A 15,478-nucleotide genomic window follows, 5' to 3' on the forward strand; every position below is an offset into this window, starting at 1 on the left:
TTGGTGCGGTGGTAACAAGATCTTGCAGCCCCTTTCATGACCGGGTCGAATGAGTATTTTCATTAAACATCTTACAGAACAGAACAGAACAGAACAAATCGTTTATTTCACCCAAGTATACAAAATATACAATAAGGGCAATATAACAAAGCAAGATTATTTAATAAATTATAAACTATAAACTTCCGGTAATATTTACAATAGGGTTTTGCAAAAAACGTTATCAGTGGGATATGGAGAGGGGGTTGGGGGGTACCAAAGGTGGATAGTAATAGTACTAAAAGGTTATGATTAAATAATAATGCTAACTCTTTTATTGATTGTAATGGAAATACTCGTTTTAATTATAATGGTGGAAGTTGTAATAATAATTATTTATTTATTCGGTAACGTGACAATGTAGTTTACACGCATTGTGACAAAAACAAAAATCTACGATAATTATTGGTTTGTGGCCGAATATATGTTCGGTGTGGGAATGAGTTTTGCACACGGCGTACAGGCAGCAAAGATTAATTGTTATTTTCTTGTTGATATCGTCGTCTTTAATTGTGATAATAAACCGAGGCATAAAAATCATGGATAATGGATGGTTGCGTAACGATGTGGCTCTTGTTGTGAATCCTCAAGCAATCGTTCATCCAGTGTGGTTCACGCATGAGTGCACCAGCACACACACGAACAAGGGACAAAATTGTCACAAAACCAGGTTTTCATTGTGAAAAAAAAATCTGATAAAGGGAAAAAACTCAAACTGAACTTTTAGAATGAACAAACAAAATTAACCCCCTTTGTAAGTTTTTTAATCTATTTTTAGTCGTGGCGACCTTGACATTGGAGATATTGACGTGATTCTTTCGTGCGTTACACCGTCCCATGATGGTGAACAAATGTGCCAAATGATTTTAAAATCTCACAATGAATGACATAGTTATGGCCAGGACAAGCTCATTTATGGCCATTTTTGACCTTTGAACTCAAAGTGTGACCTTGACCTTGGAGATATCGACGTAATTATTTCGCGCGACACACCATCCAATGATGGTGAACAAATGTGCCAAATGATTTTAAAATCTGACAATGAACGACATAGTTATGGCCCGGACAAGCTTGTTCCGCCCGCCCGCCAGCCCGCCAGCCAGCCCGCCAGCCCGCCAGCCCGCCAGCCAGCCAGCCAGCCCGCCCGCATTCGCCAATCTAATAACCAGTTTTTTCCTTCGGAAAACCTGGTTAAAAAGTCACGGGGTCGGCATGTTGGACTAACGACTCGCCCCCTTAACGACTCGCCCCATAACGACTCGCCCCACTTTTTATAACGACTCGCCCCACATGTATAACGACTCGCCCCACATGTATAACGACTCGCCCCACATAGATAACGACTCGGCCCATCGATACTTATATGGTAATATTTTTTTAGTTAATTTCGATTTTATTGTGTTTTAAGTCGGTAAAAACTGGTGGGGTATTGAAAAAATATCTAAAGATTTGGCAAATTAGAAGTTTGATGAAATTTGTTAAAATGCTTTACTTCAACTTTCACCTTTTTCAGGAACTTTCAACAGAAACTGGAATACTGTATCGCATCCTGCATGATATGTTCAAGATTTCTACACCTGGAATTTTATCAACTCTTGCAATTAATATTATGCGTTACCACAGTAACATAACTATGTTTTTGCGTATATAATATATAACGACTCGCCCCATCATTTTTATTGTTACATTTTTAGCATCTATGTTAAATGTAAACAGTACAGATGAATAGAAAGAGAAATATATAAGAATAACTTTTTTGTGTTGATGGTTTATTAGATACTTATGTACTTATATACAACAACAACAACAACAACTTATAAAAATAGAAAGTTACGCAGTGTGTATAATATTATCAATACATTGAATTAATAAGAAAAGTTTACAAAAAGACAGTAATACATCAGTAATCAATATAATTATGTCTTAATATTATCAACATTGAATTTATGAAAATGATTTTATTCAAGCGTTTTATTCATAACAAATTTAAACACTATTTACAAAAACAACAACAACAACAGCAACAATAACTATTTACACAGGTCCGTACATGGCTGAACACAAGTCCAGCAGCTGCGCAGCAAATACAGAGTGCAAAGCGCAGGCATGGTGTTAGTCGAATTATCAATTTAAAATAATGGTATACTATAATCATGTATACATCTTTAAATACTTAACTCCGCAGTGGCACGTATTACTCAATTAAAGTTATAACCATTAAAGTAATTAAACAAATCGTGGAATTAATTGATTTATCACAAATGGTTTCTTGTTTATTTGAAACCATTGCAAATTTTCCGCGATAATTGTTCACACCTACAAATAAAAAGAACCGCCATTTAATTAGCATTTAATGTTTATTTGATATCATTGAAAACTTTCCGCGCTAATTGTTCACACTAAAATTTAAAAGAAACACCATTTGATTAGCATTTTAAAGTAAAGTTTGTGTGAAAAACACAAAAGGACTGATACGCATTTTTATAATATGAAAAAAGATTTTTTAAACGTGTGTTGTGTAATCAGATCAACAGGTAATAAATAGGTAGATTTAAGATTATAATGGTAATTTTAAAATTATAAATAAAAAATTATCTTACAGATGAATTGTGTCCGTAAAATTTCTGCAAAAAATAAATTTCGGCAAAGACCTTTTTTCAATTTTCTTACCTTTCAATACCCGTATATATGCAAATATCTTTACCACGAAGCAAGGTATTCACGCTTTCGCGATTATGACACGTGTATTGTTTATTGTCATCACACGCCCGCGGTAATGTACCTGTCAATTATGTTGTTAATTCATCGGTCTCCTTTATAACGATAATCCCTAAATTCTTGAGTAATTTAACCTGGGATTCTTTAATTGTCGATATGATCTTAGCCTTTGCTTCTTTTTATAAATATAAAGGAAAGTATGACATGAGACAAATGTGCCGATATCCAATAGTCTTGCTTTATGATAACATTGTCACTGAACAAAGATGTAAAACAAAACATAAAATAAAAATTATAACTCAGAATATGCCTGCAATAGACGTATATAAGGTCAGGTATAAGGCAAAAAACCGCTGAACGATGGTTATCAAACAATGCCGAACCTTAAATTCATATTATGAATTGATTTCATTTATATTACCATATATAATATAACATTTTATTTTGATAGGGCGAGTCGTTATATATGTGGGACGAGTCGTTATACATGTGGGCGAGTCGTTATAAATAGTGGGGCGAGTCGTTATGGGGCGAGTCGTTAAGGGGGCGAGTCGTTACATTACCGGCATGTTTACAGCACAATGGCAGTTGAGATGGTAATTACATTACAGCTTTGCTTAACGGTCTAGCAGATAATAGAAAAATATAAATACCGTTAATTGTTGACGGTATGGGCAGGTCAAGCATGCATTTTTTAAGCTCAATTATTATGAATAAATATTATTTTTGCTATTAACAAAGGGTTTGTTTGAGAGGGTATAGCAAATAAACATGTGATAGGGCAGGAACAATGATCTACAGTAATTTACATAGGTACAGCAGTAGTTATAAATTTACATTCAAATCACTGACATGTCCTATGTACATTATATACATTTTTTTAAATCAAATATTCATCAACAATTTACAATTAAATGCATTTACATGTATATAGAGTTATGGATAATAGTTCACAGTAAATTACAATAATAAATTTACATTCACTACACTGACATGACTTTTACTCGACATGTGTACATATTATTTGGGCCGCCTCTGTAGTTTGCACACGTCATCTTAAAGAGAAAGTGTACTCGGTCATTTTCAATATTATGTATAGAGCTAGCGCATTAGTTATATTCAATAAATAATTGGGGCTAGTACATCATACAAAAATGTCGTTAAACAAGACAAGCAAAGTATTTATGGTAATTGATAGGTCTTCTATGGGATGGTGTACAGGTAATACCCAGGCATTACAACATATTGTCATATTTGAAAGCAATACAGACAATACAATTTAATTTGTAATAGACATTATGATACACAAACAGCAGACACTTATTTGATGCAGCAGCAACAATTAAAAAAAATAAGTAAATAAATAAAACTTTATCGCTGGAGGCATTGGTCATAGTAAAAAATATACTTATAGTTTATTTCTTGAATTTACTAAAGATAAAGTGTAGAAATGTGCATGTGTTTTTAAGTATATGTATGGAATCTGATGATAAAAATGTGTTAAGATTAGCTTCATGCAGTTCATTTCCCAAGAATTGTTCTCTTTCAGGGTTAAAGAGAGCACAGTCTAAAAGGTAGTGATGTTCAGAGCCAACTTGACCAGAGTAACAAAGTGTACATGTTCTTTGATCAAATGGGGTTCCATCAAATCGTCCAGTTTCAACTGGTAGCCAGTGGTTAGCTGTTCTGAATTTAAAGAGGTATGTATATTCGGATTTGGTGAGTTTTATTAAGTAGTGTTCAAAGGACGGTGTTTGTTTGAAACTTTTATATATTTGTCCTTTGTGTGATTGTTGTAGTTGAGTGTGCCATTGGGTTTGAAATAGGGTTAGTAGTTTAGATTTAACTAAGTGTTGTAAATTATTTTGTGTTATTAAAAATTGGTTTTCCCATAGGTCATTTAAGTCTACTGAGATGAGAATTTCCTTAGTTTTATTAGCCCACTTGAAATAAGAGTTTGGTAGATCCATCATGTATTTGTAAATTTGGTGAGATATTTTCTCTTCTTTGCCTGTTAAGAGTTTGTTCCAGAATGATATCATTTTACATTTAATGTTAATTGCTATTGGATATTTGCAAAGTTCTCCATATAAGAAGGCCATTGGGGTTGATTTTCTTGCATTGGTGATTTTTCTAAGAAAGTTGTTATGGACTTTTTCAAGGATCTCTATGTTTTCGTAGCCAAATATCTCAGAGCCATAGATTAAGATTGGTAATACAGTGTGGTCAAATAGTTTTAGGGTAAGGTCAATGGGAAGGTCTGTGTTGTTTGCACGTGAATATAGAAGGTGCATTGCTTTGTTTGCTTGTTCAGCAAGATGTTTTCTGGCATTAAGGAATGAACCATTGCTGGATAGAGTTAGGCCTAGATAGTGATAACGGTCGGTGATCTCAATAGGATTGTTACCTAATTTAAAATTGAAGTTCTGTAATTGCCTAGCACCGAATATTACTATTTTAGTTTTGTTTAGATTTACTTTTAGATGCCAGTTATCACAGTAGTTATAGAAGATGTCTAGACTGTTTTGAAAATCGGTTTTTGAGGATGATAAAATCACAGTGTCGTCAGCATAGAGAAGAACAAGAAGATTAAGCCACAGGGATAAGTCCAGGGGATTTGTTAACTCTATGCCAATCGAGCCATTGAGATGCATATTTGTTTGTAAATCATTTAAGAAAAGTGAAAATAGTAACGGTGATAAGTTTTCTCCATGTCTGACGCCTATTTCTGAGATGAAAGGTTCGGATATGTTACTGTTAGCAGCAATGCTTGATTTTATATTGTTATACATATTTTGAATCAGTCGCAGACATTTGCCATTAATATTATGTTTGAGGAGTTTATGTCATAGACCAACACGCCATACTTTATCAAAAGCTTGTGAAAAATCTATAAAGGCACAGAAAAGTTTTTGTTTTCTCTTTTTAAGAATTTCTATTAGTGAGTGCAAAGTGAAGATATGGTCAGAGCATGAATAGCCTTTTCTGAAACCCTCTTGATTTTCATCTAGGCTGTTATTTTCATTTAGGAATAGAGTACGCCTGTCATTAAGTATGGATGTAAATAGTTTTCCTAAGCAGCTGAGAATAGTAATTGGTCGGTAGTTGTTTGGGTCTTTTGTGTCACCTTTATTTTTGAAAATGGGGATAATAATACCATTTAACCAACTTTGTGGGATAAAGCCAGTTTCCAGGACACAATTGAATAATTTAATATAAACTGGCATTAGAATGTGTTTTGTAGACTTAATGAATTCATTAAGAATATTGTCAAATGGGCTAGGTGTTTTTGAGTTTTTGAGTTTCTGTATGCATTTTTCTATTTCTGTGTTCGTTATAAGGTTGTCGAGCCTGTGGCTTGTGTTGGTTGTGGATTGTGAGTTAGTGTCATTGAATCGGTTGTCAGTGATGGTGTTTGTGTTAATTTCTTTGAAATGATTGTAAAACTCTTGTAGTGTTGGTGTATTATTAACCTTAGTTCTGGGCTTAAGTTTGTCTAAAAAAAACCAGTGTTGCTTAGGGTTTTTGTCGTTCATGGAACGAAGTTTGTTTGCAAAGTTTTGTTTTCTTTCTTTAATGTAGTAATTCATTGTACGCTTATATTGTTTGCTGGCATTAGTCATTCTTAATTTGTTGTCTATAGTTTTCAGGGTATGTACTAGTGTGGGCCTGGTTGAAGATTGATTGGAGTTCACCAGTGATGTATTCTACCGTTTGCTGTGATTGTGGGTATGTATTCATTTATGATAAAATTTCGTTTATTTTTTCGTGGTTCATGCTATTAACAAATTGATCAACTAATTCAGGTTTCCATTTTGGTTTCTGCTTCATGTTTGTTGGGCATGTGTCAGTTAAGTTTGTTAAGTTTGGGGAGTCTGTTTCTGGTATATCTATGGACCAGTTGAGTACACAGTGGCCATCTGAAAAAAGGGGGTCTGTTTCAGTGATCTGAAAATTTGTAAGAAAGTGAAAGCTTTGTGATAAAGCAATTACATAGTCAATGGTTGATTTATTTTGAAAGGTTAAAATGTCAGGAGCTTTTTCTGAACAAAGTCTGCCATTAAGGATAAAGATATTATTATTTTTCCATAAATCGATTAGTCTAAGTCCACGAGTATTGGTTCTGTGGTCCATAGTGGTACGCGTAAGTGGAATAGATAGTTATTCGAGAGTTTTGTATTGGTCAAGATGGCTCTGCAAATCTTCGTCAACATTAAAAAAGTCATTTAAGTGTGGATCTGAGATAATAAAATCTTTCATGTTTCCAACTCTACTGTTAAAGTCACCTGCAAGGAGAACATATTTATTGTCATTGCATTTCTGGGATATTTCATTTTCAAAGGCCGTTAAATCATCCTCATTAAAAAATCTTGAGTTTTCAGGTGGAACGTAAACAGCACCTATTAAAATATTTTCATCAAGTTTTGTTATAGTTTTACAAATAGAGATCCAGAGTATGTATTCAGTATTTGATTGTATGATATTAACAAAGGGAGTAAGTGTTTCTTTAACAAAAATACCAATGCCTCCAAATTTTCGCTTATACTCTTGTTCTCTGTGTTTTGCTAGGAATTTATAATTCTTTAACTCAATTATGTCATAAGTATCTGTATGGGTTTCTGAAAGGCAAAATATGTCAAAATTGTTAACAAGTTCTATAAATTCTGGGTAATTTAGGCGTTTTTTTAGCCCACTAACATTTAATGCTCCTAATTGTATCTTGTTTTGTTTCAGGTCATGTAGTGTGTCTACCCCCCCCCCACTGGCCTAGCGGGATTGGCTGTTGGCATCGTTGGTGATGTTCATATTGGTGGCTGGTACCGAGCTTGTGTTACTGGATTGAGACAGAGTGTCTTTTTTGGATTTATTATCTCAAGGTCGTTGGATACTATTGGCTGGCGTCTGGGAATGGAGGGGAGTTCTTGGCGATATTGGTGCGCGGCTGCGTGTGAGGACTGCTGCCCTCGAAGGATTGGGAGACACTGATTGTGATCTTCTAGGGACGTGGTTGGCACTACGCACTGGTGCACTGGTGCATAATTGCGTTTCCAGTGTTGGGCGCAAGTGTGCTAGATGCTGAGCTGTGGAACAAAGGACTATCATCCTCATATCTGATGTCAGGCGCTTGCTGTACATGGGGCTTCCTATTACTTAAGGCCGATGGAATTACTGGGGTCCTGTTTCCGTGAAGTATTTGGTTCCAGTCGGGAAAAGCATCTTCAATCACTTTGCCATCCATAACAACCTTTGCAGGGAAAACCATCGTGACTTTGCTTCGTGGATTGCGGTCACGGATTTGTTTGAGTTTGGGCCAAAGGGATTTACGTGCTTGTGTAATTTCCTTCGGAAAGTCTCTGTTGATGCTGAAGGATGAATTGCGTAGACGGTTTGCTTCAGAAAGTATGTGTACTATGCTTTGGTAGTCTAGGAAGTTAACAATAATGCCTCGCGTGGCCGCCCTGTTGAATCTTCCTAGGCGGTGCGCTCGCTGGATCTGAGGACACGGTGTTATATTTAATTGTTCAGCGAGGAATTGGGAGATGACATTTTTGCAGTTTTTCTCTCTTTGTTCACTGATACCACTAAAAATAAGATTGTTCCTTCTGCTACGCGCCTCAATGTCAATTGATTTATATTCCAGGAGTTTAATGCGTACATTATAGTCAGTTAAAGTTCCTTCAATGGAATGAATCTTGGAGTGCAATTGTAAACATTCATCAACTTTGTTGTCCATGTTTTTCATTTGTTTGAAAATTGCCGACATTTTTCCGTCTAAAGATAAATGTTCAAAATCGTACTGGCTTGTTATTTCTTCACCACTACTACTACACTCACCGCCTGTGTTAATTCTAGATCTTTTTCTGTTGTTGTCATTGCTGCGTGAGTTTCCTGCCGGTTGGAAGACATACCGATTTTGTGTGGCAAAAAGCTCCTCTTGAGAATTCTCAGTGGGGTAGCAATAAAAACTGTCTAATTGGTCCATGGCTACTTATTTTCAAGCTTTTTCAGGTTGATTTCATGTGCTTATACTTTAGAAAATTAAAAGTTTAAGAGCGTGACAAAAATGGCGACTGTTTACATAATTACCGGAAGTTTACCGTACACTATTTTCAGTTATTCAGATTTCATTTGAAACTGAGTTCATGAAGTATTAATACAATTAAATATGTTTGTTGGTATAATAAACCCCCAAAGCCAAGACTTTTTTGCGATGATCATTTGTTACGTGTTAATTAGATCATTTATATGCTTGTATAGCAAGATTTGTTACTTTGCGAATACTGATGTACTTTTTTATGTACTTGGTGCTTTAATTTCTATTGTAACATGTGCATGCTGGTTATAAAGCAATGTTATTATTAATGAAGTGTTTATTTTGATATATTTAAGATATTCATATGGAGATGATATTGGAAACTAAATGAACTAAATAGACCATAAACAATCATCATTGGATTTATATTGTTATTTGTTATGAAACAATTGTTTTATTAACATATATACTCAGATTTTATATTCGTCTAATCAATTTCATTAATAACATAGATACAAAACACATAAATATACACAAATATCAATACATTAGAGCTGCAACGATTCGATCCGATTCATCGAAAATCGATTCGAAATGCTTCGATTCGATTACGATACCAAACCTACCAAATTCGATTCGATTCTTTAACATATATACATATATATATATATACATAGATACGTAAAACGCGCTGTATTCTGACTATTGACACAGGAAGGTGTAGGTTTTATCTTTACCTGTAATTACGACGCGCGCGATTGGTTGCTTATTACTTTAGTCATCCAATCAATAAGCCCGTTACGGTCTACTTTCGGAAAAAGCGTCAAAATGGCTGAACAAGTTGTTGCCGACAAATTGAAATTATCAGATGCGCCTAAGAAGCTAAAATCAAAAGTGTGGCAGTATTTTGGGTTTCGGGATGGTAGCCCTACCAATAAAGCAACGTGTAAACTGTGCTTCACGGATGTGGCGTACGCTAAGTCCGGCTCAACCACTAATCTAATTAATGCAATATGTCAAACGCAAACATAACGTTGATTTAGCAAGACAAAGAGGTCGCACAAGTGCAACTACTCAAGTCGCCAGCCAGAAAAGTAGTTCTATTTCTGTTGGAGTTTTGTTAAGTTTATTAGAGAATGTGATTTGTCCTACAGGTACCAGGTGATGCTGTCATGGCACAGTGGTAGACATGCTTATAGCGGTTTTGGGTAAAGGTGTAATAGTGATAGTACTACCATTCAACTGATTCCAGATACGTTCTTATGATTATTTATTTATTTTTTATATTATTGTGTAATCAACACAATCTTCTAGTCAGAAGTTTTTATATTAAAATTGAGTCCTAATTTGCTATTCTTTTTTATGTGTTTTATTGAAATCACATTTGAACAGAAATGTTAGTTTTGATGCATAAGAGTGAATATATGATAAAACTAGGTTTGGAGACGAATCGAATCGAAAAAATCGGTATCGGAGTGTCTGACATCGAAATCGAATCGAATCGAGCTGTTGGTGAATCGTTGCAGCTCTACAATACATACACTTTGTTTTGATTATGCCAAAATACATATTAAATGGTATGTTTGCATAGTTAGTTGAAATAGCTTTCCTTAAACATCACAGAATGAAGCTGGGTCCGTCTCTGTCACTGTGGTTTTGATAATTAACTTTCCGCATAACACCTTCCGTGTGGTTTGATGGTGTTCATCTAATTCTAACACAGCTTCGCGCTTTAAAGCGTTTCAAATCCTTCGACTAATCCATGTCAAGTCTGAAAAACAACAGAAGTAAAACCCATTTTAAAGCAAGTGCTTTTACTTTCTTTGTCATTCATTTATAAAAAGGACCGAATTTAATAATCAGGCAGAAATATCAATCATGATATTTATTTAAAGACAACAAGTAAAAAAAAGAAAATATTATAGTTCAACATAGCGTGTTTGTTAAAAAAGACCATTGGTTGGATAACAATTACGCAGTGTATTTTATTTAAAATTTATGTTCAATTAAACATAAATTGTTTAAACATTACACAATTACTTCAGTATTACATCATGTAACATTTGGTTTATTTGATATATTTTCAGTACAGACTGAAGTATGTGTTTAAGATTCTTACAAAACTGTGTTCAGATTAAATGCAGAACTGACGGAAAAATTCTTGCATAACACACATAGCATTTCAAAAATGTGTCCCACACATAGCATTATTGCATTTTTATACACAGACTCTGAATCAGATGTATATGCGCAAACATACACTATATGTAGCTTCTCTATGAAGAATTACAATGTCCGCCCTATTTTTATGTCCCCCACTATAGTAGTGGGGGACATATTGTTTTTGCCCTGTCTGTTGGTTGGTCTGTTGGTTGGTTGGTTGGTCTGTTTGCGCCAACTTTAACATTTTGCAATAACTTTTGCTATATTGAATATAGCAACTTGATATTTGGCATGCATGTGTATCTCATGGAGCTGCACAATTTGAGTGGTGAAAGGTCAAGGTCATCCTTCAAGGTCAGAGGTCAAATATATGTGGCCAAAATCGCTCATTTTATGAATACTTTTGCAATATTGAAGATAGCAACTTGATATTTGGCATGCATGTGTATCTCATGGAGCTGCACATTTTGAGTGGTGAAAGGTCAAGATCAAGATCATGCTTCAAGGTCAGAGGTCAAATATATGTGGCCCAAATCGCTTATTTTATGAATACTTTTGCAATCTTGAAGATAGCAACTTGATATTGGGCATGCATGTGTATCTCATGGAGCTGCACATTTTGAGTGGTGAAAGGTCAAGGTCATGGTCATCCTTCAAGGTCAGAGGTCAAATATATGTGGCCCAAATCGCTTATTTTATGAATACTTTTGCAATATTGAAGATAGCAACTTGATATTTGGCAAGCATGTGTATCTCATGGAGCTGCACATTTTGAGTGGTGAAAGGTCAAGGTCATCCTTCAAGGTCAAATATATGGGTCAAAATTGCTCATGTAATGTCACTTCTGCATTATTGAAGCTACATGTAGCAATTTTATATTTGAAATGCATGTGTATCTCATGGAGCTGCACATTTTGAGTGGTGAAGGGTCAAGGTCATCCTTCATGGTCAAACGTCATATAGGGGGACATTGTGTTTCACAAACGCATCTTGTTTAAACCTTCAACAATATTATAATGAACGTTTTTGTTGATTGAATAACAAATATACCACACATAGCATTTCACTTTGTGTGTTTTCAAACACGCAATTGCACTTTTTGGAAAAAATACTTAATTAATTTTGCGCAAACTTAACACAGTTGTGTATTTTGACAATGACCGGGCTCTCGTCTTTGTGTTTTTTTGAAAATGGTTTTGAATTAATGAAGAAATTATCAGAAACGTACCTGAAGCGATGGTTTGTTGACAACCGATTGTCCCACACATAGCCGAAAAAGTCACGTGGTACTGATATATCATATTACCCGGAAGTTTTCCTCTCTCTCAGAACTGGAACATGCTCACTCTGTCGTCCGCAAGCGTCAAAAGACCGGACAAGGAGTTCGTCCTGACAAACGAAAACAACACGGATTTCAGCAACTTCACGTGGTCCTTCCACGTGGTATGGAAAGGAGGCATCGATTATGGTCCTCCCGTCCGCACCTCCACCCCCGCACCCACTGGAACATGTCAGCTCGTCACTGAGTTCGTCACTGGTAATCGGACATTTTCCAAAGACCTACTTGTTTGTGTAACGGTTTACTCCCAAAAGTTTCGTTATTTCATTATAACAATTTCATTATTTTTTCATCGTCAAAGGTGCTTTCGAAATATGTCTCAGAGCGGATTAAAACACGAAATTAACGAAAATAGACGTTTGCCTTGAAATTAAAATGGATGTCATTTTTGTACTGTAAATACATTTGCAGGACCAGGATGACTGGTAACGCGTTTTTCTTGTATCATTTTATCTTCCCGTCTATTGACGATAATTTTCACACACACTAGATTGTTCGTACTGAATGGCCCATAATTAATTAGAGATAAATTCCATCATTATTAACATCTGTATCGTAAATATTTCGACCATATACCACCTAAAATGTTCGTAAGTGTATATAAACTTAACATACAGTACGTAAAAATGAGAAATGAAAAGTCGGAACAAATAGCAAAATTATTGATTATTATTGACAGAAAATAACGCGACATGAAAAGTTTAGCTTCCTTCTATATTAAATAACACGAACATTGTATTTCTGAGCATATACTTCTGACTTATTTTCTAAATCTTAAGCAAGGTAACATTCAGTTTAGTCAAGTTATTTTCCCATATTTACGACGTGTTTGATTTACTTTTAATACATGTTACATTTAACTTGAGTTATATATGGGCCGTGCTCTGTGAAAAAGGGGTTTAATGCATGTGCGTAAAGTGTCGTACCAGATAAGCATGTGCAGTCCGCACAGGCTTATCAGGGACGACACTTTCCGCCTAAACTTAACTTTGGCTAAGAAGAAACTTTCCTGAAGGGAAAAATATCATAAAAGCGGAAAGTGTCGTCCCTGATTATTCTGTGCGGACTGCAAACAATAATCCTGGACGACACATTACGCACATGCATTAAACCCCCTTTTCACAGTACGGCCCATTATCAAGGTTTAAATGAATTTAAGTCCAATCATTCTTCCATTTTTACGTCAAGTTGAACAAACTTTTATACTTAATTAAAATTTAAATACTGCTCAGGCGAAAATACATAATTTTATGTTGTTTCCTTCCACTAAGTCGACCCATCTTATATTTGGTAACGATCATAAACTTTTTTTTGTAGCAGACACACATGCTTTAAGAATGTTTTATTGACTTAAACTTTAATGCTGTGGCCGTTAAAAAAAAAGTTCAACATATAACTTGTCAATCAGTTTTGCATATTTCCTTATTTAACTATTAACTTTGCAAACAATTTTCCTTGATGTTGCATCTGGTCTGCTCTTTTCTTGCACCGGTTGCATGGCTCGCACTTTAAAGGCTCGCTCATATCAACCTCATGGCACGTGCAGTCCATAGGCATGGGACACCTTGACAGCGCATCGCAGTGTCCCTGATTTTTTCCGGGTCTGTATTCGATGGTGAAATGGTACGCGGAGAGGATCTCCAGCCAGCGGGCGATCTTACCATTGGGTTCTCGCAGCCGGAATAGCCACACTAACGCCTGATGATCCGTCCGCAGCCGGAAGTGACGTCCCAGCAGGTATTGCCGGTAGTACTGCACTAAGAATACAACAGCGAGTAGTTCTTTTTCTGTAACGCAATAGTTTCTTTCCGCTTCGTTCAGTGCGCGGCTGCCGTACGAAATATCGCGTTCCTGTTCATCCTGGATTTGAGCGAGCACACCACCGATTCCCACCCGGACGCGTCGACATCCAGGATTAAATCGTCAGCGTCTTTCTCTGGGTAACCCATCACCGGAGGACTTGTCAAGGCTACTTTCAGAGAAGTGAAAGCATTCTGGCAGTTTGCTGTCCATATGAATTCCTTTCCAACCTTCGTTAGCTCGATTAACGGCCGTGCAACCTTTGCGAAATCATGCACGAAGCGCCTGTAATAGGAAGCTGTGGCTACAAATTGCTTCACATGTTTTGGGGTCTCGGGCGTCGGCCAGTTAACGACCTTGTCGACGTTGCATGGGTCCGGGCGGACCCCGTCGCCTGACACGACATGATCCCAGGAACAAGACTTCCGGTTGGAGTAGAGGGCATTTTTCTGGTTTCAGTTTCAGCCCTGCGTCAGATAGGCGTTGAAGAACCTCTATTAAACGATGCATGTGTACATTGAACGACGGAGCGTATACGATGACGTCATCAATATTGACCAGGCATGTGGTCCACTGCCGGCCTTGCAAGGCGAGCTCCATTAGCCGCTGGAAGGTTGCTCAGGCCGAGTTCAATCCGAAGGGTAGTCGGAGCATCTCGTTTTGTCCGTATTTACACACGAACGCACTCTTGGGAACGTCTTCCGGTCTGAGTGGTACCTGGAAGTATCCGCTTGTCAAGTCGAGCATGCTGAACAAGCTCGAACCAGCCACGGCGTCTAGGCAGTCTTGAATCCTCGGAAGCGGAAACCCGTCGGGTTTGACCAATTCGTTCAACTTTCGGTGGTCGACACAGGGACGAACCGCGCCTGACTTTTTCCTGACAAGAACTAATGGGGACGCCCATGGCGACGTACTCTTTCTTATAACGCCCATCTGTAGAAGTTCGCCGACCGCCTTCCTTTCATCATCAGCATAAGCCATGGGTATTCTACGTGGTCGCTGCTTAACTGGAGCGGCGTCGCCGGTGTTGATGCTGTGCTTTAGAAGATGTGTTAGCCCCAGGTCCCAGTCGTCACGCGAAAACGTACCAGCAAATTTAGCAAGAACGCCAGCGATGATCTTGGACTCTTCTGCACTCCGCCCGGAGGTAGACTTTTCGTATAAGTCCTTAAGGTGTCCTGGAACCTCTGCGGCGTTGGCCTTAGAAAGCGAGCGTATTGGCGTCGACGGAGGTATCTTTTACAAGTCGTATCCGCCGGACTGTCGTGCTATTTTCACTGTCAGGAGACACGGCTTTGGCTATCACGCTTACGATGCGGTCCGCACGCTCAGCTATACCAACTTCCGTTTCTTGTCTCAGCGTCACGTCATCAGGCATCGGATTT

The 15,478-nt window shown here is 37.0% G+C and overlaps 2 protein-coding genes and 1 long non-coding RNA gene across 4 annotated transcripts in view; 2 read left to right on the forward strand and 1 right to left on the reverse strand.

The window, feature by feature from the left end:
* LOC127874436 (uncharacterized) overlaps nucleotides 1-15,478 on the forward strand; it is a 227,761-nt gene that overhangs the window by 94,332 nt on the left and 117,951 nt on the right. The window lies entirely within an intron of this gene.
* LOC127874434 (uncharacterized) overlaps nucleotides 1-15,478 on the reverse strand; it is a 219,040-nt gene that overhangs the window by 69,214 nt on the left and 134,348 nt on the right. The window lies entirely within an intron of this gene.
* LOC127874448 (uncharacterized) lies at nucleotides 4,311-7,838 on the forward strand. The gene is made up of 3 exons (XR_008046927.1): nucleotides 4,311-4,457; nucleotides 6,408-6,486; nucleotides 7,492-7,838. It is a non-coding gene; the product is annotated as an uncharacterized LOC127874448 (long non-coding RNA).

Source organism: Dreissena polymorpha, chromosome 3 (assembly GCF_020536995.1).
Source record: "Dreissena polymorpha isolate Duluth1 chromosome 3, UMN_Dpol_1.0, whole genome shotgun sequence".
NCBI lineage: Eukaryota > Metazoa > Mollusca > Bivalvia > Myida > Dreissenidae > Dreissena > Dreissena polymorpha.